At 54.1% G+C, this 16,944-nt stretch overlaps 1 protein-coding gene across 5 annotated transcripts in view; it reads left to right on the top strand.

The window, feature by feature from the left end:
* The first annotated feature begins 15,548 nt into the window (after positions 1-15,548).
* TLK2 (tousled like kinase 2) overlaps positions 15,549-16,944 on the top strand; it is a 55,279-nt gene continuing 53,883 nt past the window's right edge. For 4 of the 5 annotated variants that reach the window (XM_064174181.1, XM_064174183.1, XM_064174184.1 and 1 more), the window contains exon 1: positions 15,549-16,231. The gene's annotated coding sequence lies outside the window, so the exon portion shown is untranslated. Of the gene's footprint in view, positions 16,232-16,484; positions 16,577-16,944 lie in introns of those variants that run through there. The other variant, XM_064174182.1, reaches the window with a different exon arrangement.

Here is a 16,944-nt window from a genome sequence, read left to right as displayed (position 1 = left end):
TCATGAAGCTGTCCTCCATGCACTCCAGAAATCTCCTGGACTGCCTCCTCTCTGCTGAATTAAGTTCCCAGCAGATATCTGGCAGGTTAAAGTCACCCACAAGGACAAGATCTGAAGATCTTGAGACAGCCTCCAACTGTTTGTAAAATATCTCATCTGTTCCCTCATCCTGGTTGGGTGGTCTGTAACAGACTCCAACCAGGATGTCAGATTTATTAGTCCTACCTCTGATTTTAATCCACAGGGTCTCTACCCCTTCATCCCTCACTTCTAGCTCAATGGCATGGAGTGACTCTCTAATATACAGGGCCACCCCTCCTCCTCTTCTCCCTTGCCTATCTCTCCTGAAAAGGTTATATCCCTCCAGTATAACAGCCCAGTCATGTCTGTCGTCCCACCAAGTTTCTGAAATGGCAACTACATCGTAGTCCCCCTGGTGGACCAGGACTTCCAATTCCTCCTGTTTGTTACCCAAGCTGCGTGCATTGGTGTAGATACACTTCAGCTGGGCTCTCGATTCAATTGTCCTTAGTTTCCTTCCATCTCTCTCCTTCTCAGAGAGAGTAATTTCCTCACCCACCCCCTTCAGACCTAGTTTAAAGCCCGCCTAATGAGCCCTGCCAACTCCAGTGCCAGGACTCTCCTGCCCTTCCTAGATAACTGCACCCCATCACAAGCCAGCAGGTCCGGCGCAGTAAAAGTTCCCCCATGATCAAAAAACCCAAAACGCCGCCGCTCACACCATCCCTTCAGCCATTTGTTGATATCATAGGTTCTGCTATTCCTCTCTGTGAACTCCCTTGCCACAGAGGGAACTGAGCAGAACACCACCTGTGCTCCCGCCCCATCTATCAATTTCCCCAGGGCTTTAAATTCCTTTTTAATTGCCCTGGTCCCCTTCTTTTCAATTTCATCGCTGCCAGCCTGTATTACCAACAAGGGGTAATAATCAGAGGGCTGGATTAGGTTTGGGAGTCTCCTGGTGATGTCCCTAACCCGGGCACCAGGAAGGGAGCAGACCTCCCTGTGAGACGGGTCGGGACGACAAATGGGTCCCTCTGTCCCCCTCAAGATGGAGTCCCCGACAACTACAACTCTTCTCTTTTTCTTGTTTTTTGTGGAGCTAGTCACCACAGTTGGTGGTGACTGCTCCACCCTAGGCAATGTCTCAGTGGGGTGATCCTCATCGCTCTCACCCTCTGTACCCTCTGCATGCAGCGCCTCATACTTGTTGCGCAAGGGCAGAGGAGGAGAAGGAGAGGGCCGGGGATGATTTCCCTTACTTCCCCTGACAGGGATCTGCACCCATCCCTCACTGTTTCCAGGGGCAGATTCCTTAGCAGGGGGGATCTGCAGAGCCTGCACCCACAGATCCAGCTCCCTTTCATTCTCCCTTATTGACCTGAGCCTGGACACTTCGTCCTTCAGCTCGGCCACTTCATCTTTCAGTTCCGCCACCAAGGTGAGAAGGAAGTTCACCTGCTCACACCTGGTGCAATCGTTCTCCCCCTCCCCTTCAGCAGCAAGCGAGAGTGCCTTTTACACTGCCTAGCATCACTTCGAGTGACTTGTGCTAAGGACGGCCACTCCAAGAGGAGACCAAGCAGTGCTTTAGATGTCTGGCTACTGCTCTGAGGGGCTTTTAATCATGTTTTTAACAGCTGAAGAAATGGTCCTGCTGTCTTACAGCAGCTAAACAAGTCGGGTACCAAGTCACTCTTACTCTGGATTTCTATGTGAAACAGGAAAGCTCTGACCTGACCTCTGTGTTGCCTGCTCTTGTCTTGGGAACAAACACCATACAAAGGGTAAATCTGCTCTTCTCTGCAGCTGGTCACTGGGCCTACTGTGAATCCCATAACCATGCACCTCTGCTCTAGTCACCTAGGTTAGTGCAAATCCACAAGTTCGAGTACATGGATTGAAGGCAAGAACCCAGAGCATGCTGCTTTTCCATTGCCAGTTTTCCTGTGGATGAAGCAGATTGTGCTGCCTTGCCCTCGTGCCCACAAGGGTGTGCATCTCTGGAGCTAGCACACTGGAGCTCAGGAGCTATAAATTCATGGACTCATAGAATGGTTTAGGTTGGAAAGGAACTCAGAGCTCATCCAGTTCCAACCCCCTGCCAAAGGCAGAGACACCTCCTACTAGAAAAGGTCGCTCAAGGCCTCATCCAACCTGGTCCTGAACACCTCCAGGCAGGTTGTGGAGCACAGAAGCACAGAATGAGATCAAAGATCACACTCTGTGCTCCTGTGCTTCACAACCTCCCTGGGCAACCTGTGCCAGTGTCTCCTCACCCTCACTGTAAAGAACTTCCTCCTAACATCCAGTTTAAATCTCTAAGATTTAAGTCTCCTCTGCCCTCTACCTTTCTAAGGACATTTGCCTTCTACCCCAGTGCAGAAGCTGTGCATTTGCTGCTGAGTTTTCATTTTCACCACACAAACTGAACCCCTGACAGGTTTGGTACTTCAGGCAAGGTCTAGGTAAAACACAGCTCAAGGCTTCTGGGTGCTAAGCAAGCTCATGGCTCTTAGAATCATAGAATCATAGAATCAAGCAGGTTGGAAGAGACCTCCAAGCTCATCCAGTCCAACCTAGCACCCAGCCCTAGCCAGTCAACCAGACCATGGCACTGAGTGCCTCATCCAGGCTTTTCTTGAACATCTCCAGGGACGGTGCCTCCACCACCTCCCTGGGCAGCCCATTCCAATGCAAATCACTCTCTCTGGCAACAATTTCCTCCTAACATCCAGCCTAGACCTACCCTGGCACAACTTGAGGCTGTGTCCCCTTGTTCTGTTGGTGGTTGCCTGGGAGAAGAGGCCACCCCCTGCCTGCCTACAATGTCCCTTCAGGTAGGTGTAGACACCAATGAGCTCTGCCCTGAGCCTCCTCTTCTCCAGGCTGCACCCCCCCAGCTCCCTCAGCCTCTCCTCACAGGGCTGTGCTCCAGGCCCCTCACCAGCTTTGTCACCCTTCTCTGGACACCTTCCAGCACCTCAACATCTCTCTTGAATTGAGGGGCCCAGAACTGGACACAGCACTCAAGCTGTGGCCTGAGCAGTGCTGAGCACAGGGGCAGAAGAACCTCCCTTGTCCTACTGCCCACACTGTTCCTGATGCAGCCCAGGATGCCATTGGCTCTCTTGGCCACCTGGGCACACTGCTGCCTCATCTTCAGCTTACCATCTATCAGTACCCCTAAGTCCCTTTCCTCCTGGCTGCTTTCCAGCCACTCTGTCCCCAGCCTGTAGAGCTGCTTGGGGTTATTGTGGCCAAAGTGCAGAACCCTGCACTTGGCCTTGTTAAATCTCATCCCATTGGCCTCTGCCCACCCATGCAGCCTGGCCAGGTCCCTCTGCAGGGCTCTGCTACCTTCCAACAGCTCCACAGCTGCTCCTAGCTTGGTGTCATCTGCAAACTTACTGATGCTGGCCTCAATCCCCTCATCCAGATCCTCAATAAAGATATTGAACATCTTCATCTTATCCAAAGTCAGGCTTAGCAAAGTAAGTCTTGTGAGTGTTGGACGTGATGTGAGTCATGTAACCCACTCTGTTGCTTTCAGAGAAGGACCTCTCATGCGTTACTGGTGCCTTAGGCTTCTCTCTGGGGTCCTTTCCCTCTTGGTCCCTGGAGGAAGACCTCCTCCTGGGATAGCTTTATCTTCCCTGGAAGAAAAATTATTGACTGGAGTAAACAAGCAGCATAATTAGTGTGAATTAAAGTAATTTGAGAAATGCCTTATTAATCATCCAAAGGCTTATAAGCAGCACAGGAAAATATGTTTTTAATTACAAAGCATAATTTAGTCAAAGTTGATGGACTCCCCTTTACATTTTGCCTCCACAGTGGGAGAAAATGAAGGGCAGTGATTTATTTGTTTCTGCTTTCAAGGCTACCTCTCAGTTGCCTGCCTGGTTTTGACTTGGGCTTCATGCTAAAACTTGCAGCCCTGCGAGCCTGCAGCCATTGAAGTGTCTCTTTGCCTTTCTCAAGGCTTTTCATGCTGCTGGAGTATTTAAGCAATCACTCAGCATGACCCATGCTGGGCAGACATGCTTTTGTTTCCAGTCCTGCTGGTGGTGTTCAGAAAGCAACAAGTTAATGGTCTCCACTTGAGCCAGGCCTCCTACAGACAGATACTGCCTGAGCTTCCTTCATTAACCTCCACCAGCTCCCATTTGCTCTGAAGCTGCTGCTCTCCTGCCACTCCAGGCCTTGTGTCCCACACAGCTCTGCTCTGGTACATTGGTCCTGACTTGCAGCAGCTTCTGCCATTCCCACCTTGGGCCTGCTGAGCAGGCTGGGTTGCACAACAGCTCCCTAGCACGTTCAAAGGAAATCTTCACATTGACTTCTGCTACACCACAAAGTCAAGTTCAGTGCCTTGGTTTTATTCCCTTTCCCCTCCCCTCTTCCTTTTCAGCAGTGTAACATTAGCTTTAAAGCCATTCTGAGCATATCTGCACTGGGTTTGTTCCCAGTATTCCAGTCTTGTGGTCTGTGGCTCCCAGGCCATGCCAACACAGCTTGTTGAACCTCCCAAGCAGAAGAGATGATTTCATAGCTCTTCAGAGGCACTGCCCCTCCAATTCTGGAGCCAGACATTGTTATACTTCAGAAAGTCTGGTCCTAGCTTTTGCCAGAGGATGGTGGATTTCCTTGGAGGTTTGTAGATTGTTTTGGCTGGAAGGGAACTTTATCATCACCTATTCTGACCCTTTGCATAACCCTTTCATGTAGGGATTATGGCATCAAGCCTGTGACTTGGACTGAGCCAGAAGTAGTCCTTCAGAAAGGCTTTTGATCCAGCCACGATGCTGAGGGCTCCAGTGAGTGGCAAAGAAGTCTCTACCCTCCCAGGTACAGTGTTCCTCTTGTGGCATCCTGATTTCACAAGGTGAATGGGAACTGGGAGGCAGGAAGGGAACAGGGGAGATGAAGAGAACAAGAACCTGGGAGTACTTTTGATACTTCAGACCCAGATAAACTGCAAATCCCACTGAAAATTGGAGCTCTGTCAGGATCTTCCTGACAGCACAGGCAAGTGGGAAGCAGCAGTCATCCTTTGTGATTCTACAGCAGTAACATGAAATGCTTCAGACCAGGAGCATGTGAGAGCAGACACAGCTGTCTGCCCTCCTAAATGCTTCAGCTCCACCTTCTCAGGATAGTAGGGGAGTGGAACATCTCTCTTAGAAGGAGAGACTGAGGGAGCTGGGGCTGGGAGCTTGGAGAAGAAGAGACTGAGAGGTGACCTCATTAATGCTTGCAAAGATGTAAAGGTGAGTGCCAGGAGGCTGGAGCAGGCTCTGCTGGGGGATGCCAGTGCCAGCACAAGGGGCAATGGTGGAAGCTGAGGCATAGGAAGTTTCATTTTCACATGAGGAGGAATTTTTTCCCTGTGAGGGTGACAGAAGCCTGGCACAGGCTGCCCAGGGTGGGTATGGAGTCTCTCTCTCTGGAGATACTCAAGAGCTGCCTGGATGTGTTCCTGTGTGATCTGCCTCAGGTGCTCCTGCTGTGGCAGGGGATTTGGACTGGCTGAGCTTTGGAGGTCCCTTCCAGCCCCTGACATTCTGTCATTCTGTGATGATATGTCACCACCATTTCTAATCCTGTAGATAGTTGTAGAGCTTCAGGTTAAATGAGACCTGATTACTTCTAATAAACCAGAGGTGTGAGCAGGAGGAAGCTCCATGCACACCTGCCAGCTGCTTTTGGCACTGCATCATAACCAAAGCTGGAAGAGCTGCTTTTTGTCATCAGCACTGGGATGAGTCCCACTTGGGTTAGCTACAGGAATCACAAACTCAAACTGAGCTTGCACCATTTTTCCTGAGCACAAATGAGTGATACAAAGGCTTTAGTGCCTAGAAGTGAGGGTATGGATGAGGATAACACCATGGAGATCAAGTTATTAAGGGATTTGGGAAGCATCCTTTCACCTCTGTAAAGACAGATGGAGGGAAACTGAGTCATGCCAATGTCTTTGTTCTCCTGATCAGTCAGCTGCATCTGATTTGTCAGTTGGAGCAGTGCCACCACTTTTGGTTTGGTGCCATACTGGGGATGATTAGTTCAGAAGATTCATAGAATGGTTTGGGTTGGAAGGGACCTTAAAAGATCATCCAGTTCCAACCCCCCTACCATGGGCAGGGACACCTCCCACTAGCCTGGATTGCTCAAGCCTTCATCCAACCTGGCCTTGGCAACCAGCAACAGAACAAGGGGACACAGCCTCAAGCTGTGCCAGGGCAGGGTTAGGCTGGATGTTAGGAGGAACTTCTTGACAGAGAGTGATTGGCATTGGAATGGGCTGCCCAGGGAGGTGGTAGAGTCACTGTCCCTGGAAGTGTTGAAGCCAAGCCTGGTTGGGGCACTTAGTGCCATGGTCTGGTTGATTGGCCAGGGCTGGGTGCTGGGTTGGACTGGATGAGCTTGGAGCTCTCTTCCAACCTGGTTGGTTCTATGACTCTATGATTCAGGGAGGGGTCATCCACAACCTCCCTGGGCAACCTGTTCCAGTGTCTCACCACCCTCACTGTCAAGAATTTCTTCCTCATCTCCAGTCTCAATCTCTCCTCTTCCAGCTCAGAGCCATTCCCCTTTGTCCTGGCACTGCAAGGCCTTATCAGAAGTCCATTCCCATCTCTGCTGTAGCCTCTTCAGGTACTGGAAGGCTGCTCTAAGGTCTCTCTGGAGCCTTCTTTTCTCCAGGCTGAAGAGAAGACATGGTCAGGATCACTTTGGCTGTGGCAACTGGTCATTGCCCTTGACTGGGCCATGTGCTTGGCACACATCTTTCTGTACAGTGCCCTCTGAATTCTGACAGTGCTGCCATAGATGTGTTCAGGGCAAGGCAGGAATGCTGGAGGAGGAGGAAAAGGAGGAGGGAGGAATTTTTTGGAGGACTCTACTGCACAGCAAGGTGCTAGAGAGGAATTGTCAGCTCTCTGCTTAATCAGCAAAGCTCTGGAGTTTGTGCTTAGCTCTTGCTGAAGGCAGTAAGTTCCTGTGTGTAAATGCCTTGCTGAATAGGAGCTTGGATTGCTGAGAAAGTGGGACACAGTGCAGGAGGCAACAGCCAACGCTGATCTGAGCTCAACTGGATGCAGCTATCTTTGGTATGGGGAGTGCAAGCCAGGCCTGGCAGCTTGGCTGGAACACAGTCAGAGAGAGGCAAGAGAATCTCAGACATGTGTGCCTCTGCTTTTGCCTCCTGCCCAGGGGCTGGATGGTATGACAGGAGGTGTCAACCACTCAAGGCTTTTACTCATGAAAAGGCAATCTTTGCCCCACAGTTGGCTGAGTGGGAACTGGCTGTGGTTAGAAAGCATTCAATGGCAAAGATCAGTAGCAAGTCTAACAGGTTAGCACCTGCCTGGAGCTCCCAGCCTGTTGATCCATGCTTGTTTCCAGGAAAGAAGAACATCCTGGTGAGGTTTGCACCCTGCTGCTCCAAACTGTGCTCTCTGGTCTTGAAGAACCCCAAAGAGTCTTCACTGTAAGCACCAGCACTGAATAGCAGCTTGGGTTTGGGGTGGAGTGCAAGCATGAGTGGTGAATCCAGGATGTGTTTGTGTTTCCTTGTGCAGAGGACCCTTGCAGCTCTGCTGTCCTCCTGTTATTCAGGGGCTGGGGAGCTCTGGGGCATTGCAGCCAGTCCTGGGGGCTCTGGAACTTGCTTTCAGTGTCTGTGAATTTGGAAGATGCTGTTGGCAGCTCGAGGTCACAGAGGTTAGACTCACATCTCCATGGTGTGTGGGGAACATCTACTCTGGATCTCTTTTCTCTGGAGGCATTCAAAACCTGCCTGGATGTGTTCCTGTGTGACCTGCCCTAGGTGATCTTGCTCTGGCAGGGAAGTTGGACTGGCTGATCTCTAGAGGTCCCTTCCAACCCCTCACATTCTTTGAGTCTATAGAGCAGTGGATGGAGAGCCCACTGCCACCCTTCCCCAGGGAAACTGGATGTGGCCTTTCCTCACTGAGAGAGAAAATTGGCTGATCTCCCTCTCAGACAGCTACTTCATCCACGGGACCAAGCAGGAGGCATGGTACTGGATCCCTAGGCAGGTACACTCTGCTACAGCCTTTAATTACACAGCCACAAGGGTTTTTTTTCCCATCTCCAGTGCCAAGGGTGGATGTGAAGAGGTCGACCAAGGCTGCATGGGAAACTAAATCTGGCTTTTCCTCAACTTGAAGTGATTTCCCTGCTGAGAAGAGCCTTGTTACAGAGGTTGGTGTGTATTTACAGACATTCACACAGAGGCTGAGCATACTCAGAGTAATATTCAGGCACTAACTCCAGCTTTACAATAGGATGTTGATTTAATTTTCCTCTTACACAAATCTCAGAGCAGTTTGTTTAATTGAGGCTTTCAAAGCCCCTGTAAGGTAGGGTGTTATTATGCCCACTTATGCAGGAGGAAGAGAAGCAGGAGGGCAAATCCTGCCGAGAATAATACCCTTATGTTCTAGGAAGCTGGGAGTGAGTGAGGACAAGGAAGGTCTTGCTGGCACGTAGAGAAGAATCCCATCACTTCAGGGGTGTGCAGAAGGGGAAAGTGGAATTGCACCCTTTTTGCATCCACCAGTACTTTAAAGGGGCTGATCTGAGAGCTGAGGATGGACTTTTCAGCTGGACCCATTACAGCAGGATGAGAGGTGATGGCTTGAAGCTAAAAGAGAGGAGACTTAAACTACACTCAAGGAATCTTTTTTGTGCTGAGGATGCTGAGATACTGGCCCAGCTTGCCCAGAGAGGTGGTAGAAGCCAAATCCCTGGAGCCATTGCAGGTCAGTTTGTCTGGGGCTCCAAGCAAGCCGATGTAGTTGAGGATGTCCCTGCTGGCTGCACGGGGTGGGGATGGACCAGATGAGCTTTAAAGGTCCCTTCCAAGCTAAAGCATTCCATGATCTAGTTGAATGCTAAAGCATTCCATGGTCTAGTTGACTGGATAGAGATGGGTGCTAGGTTGGACTGGATGATCTTGGAGGTCTCTTCCAACCTGGTTGACTCTATGATTTTGCCAGGACCATGTGCTTTGGGGAAAGCAGATGCTCTAACAGAGGTGTTCCTTTCCTCCCTGTGAGTCGTGGTTCCTCTTGGCCAGGCCATGGTGGTTGCACAGGTCCAGCTGCCCTTACACCACAGGCTGCCTCCCACTCCTCCCCTGGATCGAGGCACCGCTCTGAGGTTGCATTTGGCTGGCTCCGTGTGTGGAGGTTGAGGGATCTGGATGCTTTCCTACTGGGTCTGGGTATCAAAGCCTTCTTAATGGGATACCTGAAGGTGTAGACAGAGGGAGGGGCAGGAACAACCTCCCTGATAAAATCCATTGTGTGGGAGGGCGGAGGCTCTCCGAATGGCCTGGGGAAGGAGTCAGGCAATGGCATGTTATCTGTCAGGAGCTGAGACACCAACTTTCTCCTGTCTAATGAAAAGGAGAGCCCCTTCTGATGTTCTAGTGAGGGAAAGGCTGTGCTGGGAGTTCTAGACCCTGCAGAACCTCCCCCCACGCCCCGAGGATGAGATATTTTGAATGCCCCAAGTGTGGAAAAATCTTCACTCATTCCTTAAGGTCCAACAGAATCTGCTCTGCAGACACCTTCTGGATGTGCTGCCTGGAGGTGAGATCATCCCTCAGAGCTGAAACCTTAAGAAACCTGTTGAGTGCTCAACTTTTGTTGTGGTTGGGTTGGTTTGGTTGTTGAGTTTGAGTGGTTTGGGTTTTTTTGTCTCAGTGGCTGTAAAATGTTGGGATTTGATGTTGCAGATACCTGGGGTTTGTGTTTCAAAGGCTCAGGCTATTTGGTGCTTCTCCTGGTGTCCTGCTATCCCTGAGGAATCTCAGCTCTCTTCCTTGTGTATGTGTTGCATTCTGTCAAGAGACTTCTAAACCTCTTGGCAGTACAAAAATGCTGGGGGGGGGAATGCAGTGAGAGGATTTCACAAGCCTGGAAAGCAGAGGCAAAGTCCCCAAAAACACATTTAAAAAGATCAGGAGCTTGACTTGTGCTTTGTTCTCTTTTGCAGATTCAAGACAGCTGACCCCTGTTACCTGACACTAAAACGTCTAAAGAACCTCACCACAGTTTGGTCATATCTAGGATGGGTTAAGAGGGAATGGAATGGAATGGAATGGAATGGAATGGAATGGAATGGAATGGAATGGAATGGTATAGAATAGAACCAACCAGGTTGGAAGAGAGCTCCAGGCTCATCCAGTCCAACCTAGCACCCAGCCCTATCCAATCAACCAGACCATGGCACTAAGTGCCCCAGCCAGGCTTGGCTTCAACACTTCCAGGGATGATGACTCCACCACCTCCCTGGGCAGCCCATTCCAATGCCAATCACTCTTTCTGCCAACAACTTCCTCCTAACATCCAGCCTGACCCTGCCCTGGCACAGCTTGAGGCTGTGTCCCTTTGTTCTGTTGCTGCTTGCCTGGCAGAAGAGACCAACCTGACCTGGCTACAGCCTCCCTTCAGGTAGTTGTAGACAGCAACGAGCTCTGCCCTGAGCCTCCTCTTCTCCAGGCTGCACACCCCCAACTCCCTCAACCTCTCCTCATAGGGTTTGTGTTCCAAGCCTTTCAGCAGCTTCCACAGTGAAGCTGTGATGCACAGGCAGGATTTTGCCCACCTTGCTGGCTGGAGGGGAGCTCTTGGAGCCTGCTGGAGTTGACTTTAGGGACAAAGAAAATGGCTGCAGCAGCTGAGCAGTGCTTCAAAGCATGCTACAAGTGCAACGTGCCAAGGGGAGTGCTGACATCCAAGGAGACCATGCAAAAAGATGAGAGCTGCCACGGGGGGTGTAGTAAGAAGCATTAACACTGGGTGATGGCAGAGCTGAAGAGCAGGATGCTGTATGGGAGGAAGCTGGCAGAGATGATGGTGTAGGAGGGCTGGCTTGCCCCCATGAGTGAGATAATATTTGGTCAGCCATAGATGTGCTGCATTGCTCAGAACATCCCATTGCCAAGCTCTCAAACCACCTCCTCTAAAAGGCCCAGAGCTCAGGGGCTGCTAGGAAGCTAATGAAAGAAGGAGAAAACAGAATCACTTTTGCATGTCACTCAAATGTGGGCTGCAAGAAGTTTTGCTGCCTGAGAGTCTGAATATTCTCTTCTCTTGCTGGGCAAGGAAGTCAAACACGCTGAAACTGTCCACAAACTGAAGTGCTGTGGGAGGAAACTGGGCTGAGATTGACAGGATTTTAGGTTCCTAACCTCAGCTATTTGATGTCGTTTGGATGCTTTTAGAAGTAGTATCTTAAAAGCTGACATTAAAGTTGTTAATCGACTCCAGAGTTGTCCTATACAAGATGATGAAATGCATATTCCAGACACTTGGAATTAGAAAAACACAAACTGACCTTTTCTTGCCAGAAACACATTCCAAGCAGTTGCCTTTTCTTATTTAGAAAACAGGATGACAAAGAAAAAGAAGAGGGAATCAAAAAGCAGCAGGCACCAGCCCACCTCTTCTCTGCTGAGTCCCAACCTAGGGGATTAGCTCCCATGGGAGATTCAGACATTCATACAATGGGTTTGGGTTGGGAAGGACCTTAAAGATCATCCAGTTCTGGACATTCTGCTCGTGGCCAGAAGTAGAGTTGCAACTTGTTGATTCCTTTCCCCTCTGTGCTGCAGGAAGATAAAGCTGCCATGCCCTGGGTGAGCTGCTCTCTTGGCATCTTGGACAGGGAACTGCAGCTGAAAGTGTGCATAGAGTCAGAGAATTGTTTGGGTTGGAAAAGACTTCTAAGGTCATCCAGTCCAGCTGTTGGCCTAAAGACTACAGTTCCCCTGTGCTCAGCACTGCTCAGGCCACACCTTGAGTGCTGTGTCCAGTTCTGGACCCCTCAATTCAAGAGAGATGTTGAGGTGCTGGAAGGTGTTGAGAGAAGGGCACCAAGGCTGGGGAGGGGCCTGGAGCACAGCCCTGTGAGGAGAGGCTGAGGGAGCTGGGGGGGTGCAGCCTGCAGCAGAGGAGGCTCAGGACAGAGCTCATTGCTGTCTACAACTACCTGAAGGAAGGCTGTAGCCAGGTCAGGTTGGTCTCTTCTGCCAGGCAAGCAGCAACAGAACAAGGGGACACAGCCCCAAGTTGTGCCAGGGGAAGTCTAGGCTGGATGTTAGGAGGAAGTTGTTGGCAGAGAGAGTGATTGGCACTGGAATGGGCTGCCCAGGGAGGTGGTGGAGTTACCATCTCTGGAGGTCTTCAAGAAGAGACTGGATGAGGCACTTAGTGCCATGGTCTGGTTGATTGGATAGGGCTGGGGGATAGGCTGGACTGGATGAGCTTGGAGCTCTCTTCCAACCTGGTTGATTCTATGAAATGAAATTCTCTGAAATGATAGTGAACATAACACTGTTAGGAAATTATAACCCAGAGGTCTTTTGGTAGCCTGTGTGAAGAGATTGACAGTGACATGATCCCAGCAGTGCAGAGAATCATAGAATTGCTTTGGTTGGAAAAGACCTTTGAGATCATCCAGTCCAACCATCAACCTAACACCAGCATGGCCACTAAACAGTGGCCCCTGGTGCCATGCCCACATGGAGGTGTTTCTTGAACACCTCCAGGGATGATGACTCCACCATCTCTTGGGCAGCCTGCCCCAATCCTTAGCCACTCTTGCATCAAAGACATTTTTCCTCATCTCTGACATAACCTATGGGTGTAAATTGCAGCAAAGGAGGTTCTGCCTCAACACAAGGGGGAACTTCTTTCCTGGAAGGGTCCCAGAGCACTGTCACAGGCTCCCCAGCGAGGTTGTGGGGTCTCCTTCTCTGGAGCCTTTCAAGGCCTGTCTGGCTGTGTTCCTCTGTGACCTGTGTTAGATAGGATTGTCCTGCTCTGGCAGGGGGGTTGGACTCCATCATCTCCTTGGGTCCCTTCCAACCCCTAACATGCTGTGATCTGTGATAACCTTCCTCTGGTACAATTTAAGACCATTTTGTCTTGTTCTGTCACCTGATACTAGAGAGAAGAGACCAGCCTCCACCTCACTTCAGCCTCCTTTCAGGCAGTATGGAAGAGGAGGAAGAGACTCAACAAGCCCTCCAAAGCACAGGAAAACTGGGATCAAAGTGGTACTCATCTCCCCTGAAACACACAGTGAGGGGAACAGTGCCATAAGTTTGGTGTAAGGGCATCCAGTTCCTGCCTGGCACTCTGAAGAGGGTGAAGTGCTCCTTTTGAAGCCGGAGGTGTATCAGGGGTGGTGGTCCATGAGTCCGTGGCGACTGAAGTCAGTGCCTTTATCGGGTGTTAACAGCTCCCAGATCTGCACCTCCCTCCACCCAAAAACCAACCAGAAAGGCACAAACGAAATTTCACCAGATCCACAGAACGGTTTGCGTCGGGAGGGACCTTAGAGATCATCCAGTTCCAACCTCTCTAGCATCGGCAGGGACACCTCCCACTACGGCCGGGGTCACTCATTACAAAAGGTCCTAATTAGCCGTTCCCTAAATGGCTGTGATTCGTTCTCCAGGCAGTTGCATCTTTACTGTGCATTTTCATGTCAAAAAACAAAAAACCCCAAACCAAACAAAAAATAACAAACAAACAAAAACCCAAACCAAACAAAAAAATAAGCCACCCAACCAACCAAACAAGAACACCCCCATCCCCCCCCCCCCCCCCCCCCAAACCCCAACAACGACACAGGCAAACCAACGTTGTATGTCTTTATCTATCTATCTATCTATCTATTTATTTATTTATTTAACACATTCCTGCCGCTGGTTGTGCTGAAAATGTGACTCACAGAACAGGGAGCTGAAAAGTGGAACGGTTCTTCCCCCACGCGTATTAAAAAGAAATACAAAATTAAAGGGGGGGAGAGGGGGAGGGAAGAGGAAGGGAGAGAATGAGAAAGGAGAAAAAAAAGAAGAGAGAGATTAAAGCCCAAGAAATCCAGCTTGTGAGAAGAGGCAGGCGCCTCGAAAGCCATTTGCAACACCAAGTTCTCAAACAACGCCGCGTTCCCGCTAGGAGAAATGAACAATTTTTCACTAGTGCGACTTCCCCCCCCCCCCCCCCCCCCGCCACCACCACCCTCCTCCTCCTCCTTCCCTTCCACCGCCGCCCTGCCGCGATGCTCCACCGGCTCTTCCCCGCAGCATCGCTTTTGCCAAACTGGTAGGTTCCAGTTGGGTCGTAAATCGCTTGGCTGTCGGACGTGCAGGAAAACGGAGCTCGATGGACGGCCCTGGGCTTTCCCTGCTCCCCAACCTCCTTCTGGAAGGCGAAGCCTTTAAGGGAGCTGCGGGAATCTCGGCTCCCATCGCTAATCCGCGCCTGCCTCCCTTTGGACGGGCCTGGCCACTTCCTTTCCCAACAAAACCCTTTCTCTCTTTTTTTCCTTCCCCCCCTCCCCTCCCGCCCCTCTCTCCGCTGCTTGTTTGCTTTTCCGAAGGCTGATTCAGCCTTAGAGCGCAGCGGGTTCGCAACGCCCGGCAGCGGCGCTCCGCGTTCTGCCCCCGCCGCTGGCAGCGGGGCCGGGGACCGACTCTTTGCAGCCCGCATCTGCCCCCGTTTGTACCGTTCGCATTATCTTTCTTGGGGGGTGCTTTTTCGCCTCTCGAGCATGACGGCAGCCCGGGCGCCGAGAGGCGAGGGCGGGCAGCGGTTAACGGGAGCTGCCGGCTTGCGTTTCACACGCCACGGCCGGGGCTGAGCTGCCCCGAGTGGGGCTGAGGGCCCGGCCAGTTCTAGGGCGGGGGTCCTCAGAATCAGGGGTGGTGTGTTTGGAAGGGAGGGGGGGGTGCTGGGGTTGGCTTTGCACCCTCTCCTGGGGGATGAAGATGGTTTAGGGGGTGAGGTTGCGCCTGGTTGTGGAAGATGGAGACGGGAGATAGGGCGCAGAACTTTGGGGTGGGGTGGTGGTGGGCATGGACGCCTCACCTACAGCTCTTCTCGGGGGACATGACGGGGGGGCGGGGGCAGGTCAACCTCTGCTCCCCTGCGGGGGAACTGTCCCCAGACCTGCCCTGACACCTGTGCTTGCAGCCCCCTGACTCTCCAGACCTGTCCACACACCACCTGACCCCACTCTGCGCCATCTGCCCCCTGAGACCCCCTCCAGGCAATGTGACCTCATGGTCCATCCCGACCCTCTGCTGCTCCCAGGCTTTTGTGCCGACCCCCCCAGGCTCCCCTAGTCCACTCTGCCCCTCTGCTGCCCCCAGGTCTATGTGACCCTCCCCACGCCTCCTGCCCCTCTGCTGCCCCCCTCAACCATCCTGACCCTCTGCTGCCCCCAGGCATACCCTGACCCCCAGCACCTCTCGACCCCCCCCCCGCCCCATACCTGCTGTGCCCCCCCCCGGGCCCTCCCCCGTCCCTGGGCCCCGCCCCTAGAGGCCCCGCCCCCACTGACCTCCCCCCCCCGGCCCCCCCGCGCTGACCCTGCCCTCCCCGCCCCTCCCCCGCCCCCGCGCAAGTCTCGCGAGGCCGGGCGCGCGCTCCCGGTGTGTGTGCACCAATCGAACCGGGCCGGGCCGGGCCCAGCGCCGCGGGGAGGGGGCGAGCACCGGCCCCGCCACCTGCCCGCGCCCCGCCGCGCCCTAGCGCCCCCCTCCCCCCCACACGCCCTGGGAAGCCGAGGGGGTCCCCGTAGCCCTGTGCCCCCCCCTACCCCCCCGCCCTTCCACTCGCCCTCCCTCCCCACCTGCCCGGGCTCCGCCGCCGCCCCGCCGAGCCCTCCCTCGGGCCTTTGTCCTGCCGCGAGGCCTTGCAGCTGCCGCCGGCCTGCGCGAACCCAGGCCGCGCCAGGTTTCTTACGCGAGGCCGGGGATCCGCGGCCTAACCATCCCTTCTTGCTCCCCCACACCCGCCCCGTCTCCCTCCCCGCCCTGGAGCCGGCGAGGGGCTAGCCCCCACCTTCTCCCCCCCACACCCCTCGCTGCCGCCGCCCCCACCTCCCCTCCGCCCTTCATCCCCCGCGTGGAGCCCGTGTGCCCAGAGCGGCGGCAGCGCCTGGCTCACTAGAGGCCGCGGAGCCGCCCCTGGCCTCCCCCTCCCGCCCGTGCCGCCGCTGCCGCCGCCGCAGCAGGTTCCCTCCCTCCCTCCTCCTCCTACTCCTCCTGCCCCCGGCGGCGGCGGGATCCGAGCGGTGCCCGGGGAGCGCTCGGCCCGGGCAGGAGGGGAGAGGAGCGGCGGGGCGGCGGCAGGAGCAGCAGCGGCGGTAGCGCCAGGTGAGAGAGCCCGGGGGCGGTGGGGGAAGCTCGAGAAGACCCCCTCCTCGTATCCCTGCCCGGTGCTGGGCCCGAGGCCGCCCTGGGGGCGGCGGGGCCGGAGGTGGTGGCAGGGGGAAGGCGGGCAGCGACCCTGGGCCGCGGTGGAGGCGGGGGGCGGAGGCTGTCGAACGCTGCCCGCCGCTGGCTGCGGCGGGGCCGGGCCGGGGTCACGACGGCAGGGCCCGAGGCCTGTGCCCCGAGGCGGCAGGAGCGAGGCCTGGGCCGTAGGTGCCCGCCTCGCCGGAGCACGGCGCGACGCAGGCCCCGCGGGCTCGCAGCGAGGCCCGGCCCGGCGGGCGGGGGGTAAGAACGGGGCGGGGGGGATCGGCCCAGCCCGGCCCGGGGGAGCGCGGAGGCCCCGGGTCGGCGGGGGAGGTGGAGGGGTGGGCACGGCCTGTGGATCCCCGGCCTGGGAGTTGAGGCGGTGCTGCCTGGGGTGCCGGGGAGGAGGAGGCAGGCCGAGGCGGTGCAGCAGCTGGCAGCGGGGCAAGGCTGCTCACTCACCGGCTCATTTTCAGACGCGTGCCTCTGTTTCCCGAGTGGGGGGGGAGAGAGGTGCTGGAAATCACCCCGCGAAGGAGTCGGGGAGGGCAGGGAGCGAATGCCATGTCCTGCTGGGAGAGATGGAGGGGGCCCAGGGCAGTCCCCAGGCCCCGGGAGGGAGCCGGGCC

The sequence above is a fragment of the Pogoniulus pusillus genome, chromosome 40 (genome assembly GCF_015220805.1).
Source record: "Pogoniulus pusillus isolate bPogPus1 chromosome 40, bPogPus1.pri, whole genome shotgun sequence".
NCBI classification, from domain to species: Eukaryota; Metazoa; Chordata; class Aves; order Piciformes; family Lybiidae; genus Pogoniulus; species Pogoniulus pusillus.
The sequence above is the reverse complement of the archived record's forward strand: the minus strand, read 5'-3'. Positions and strand labels throughout refer to the sequence as shown.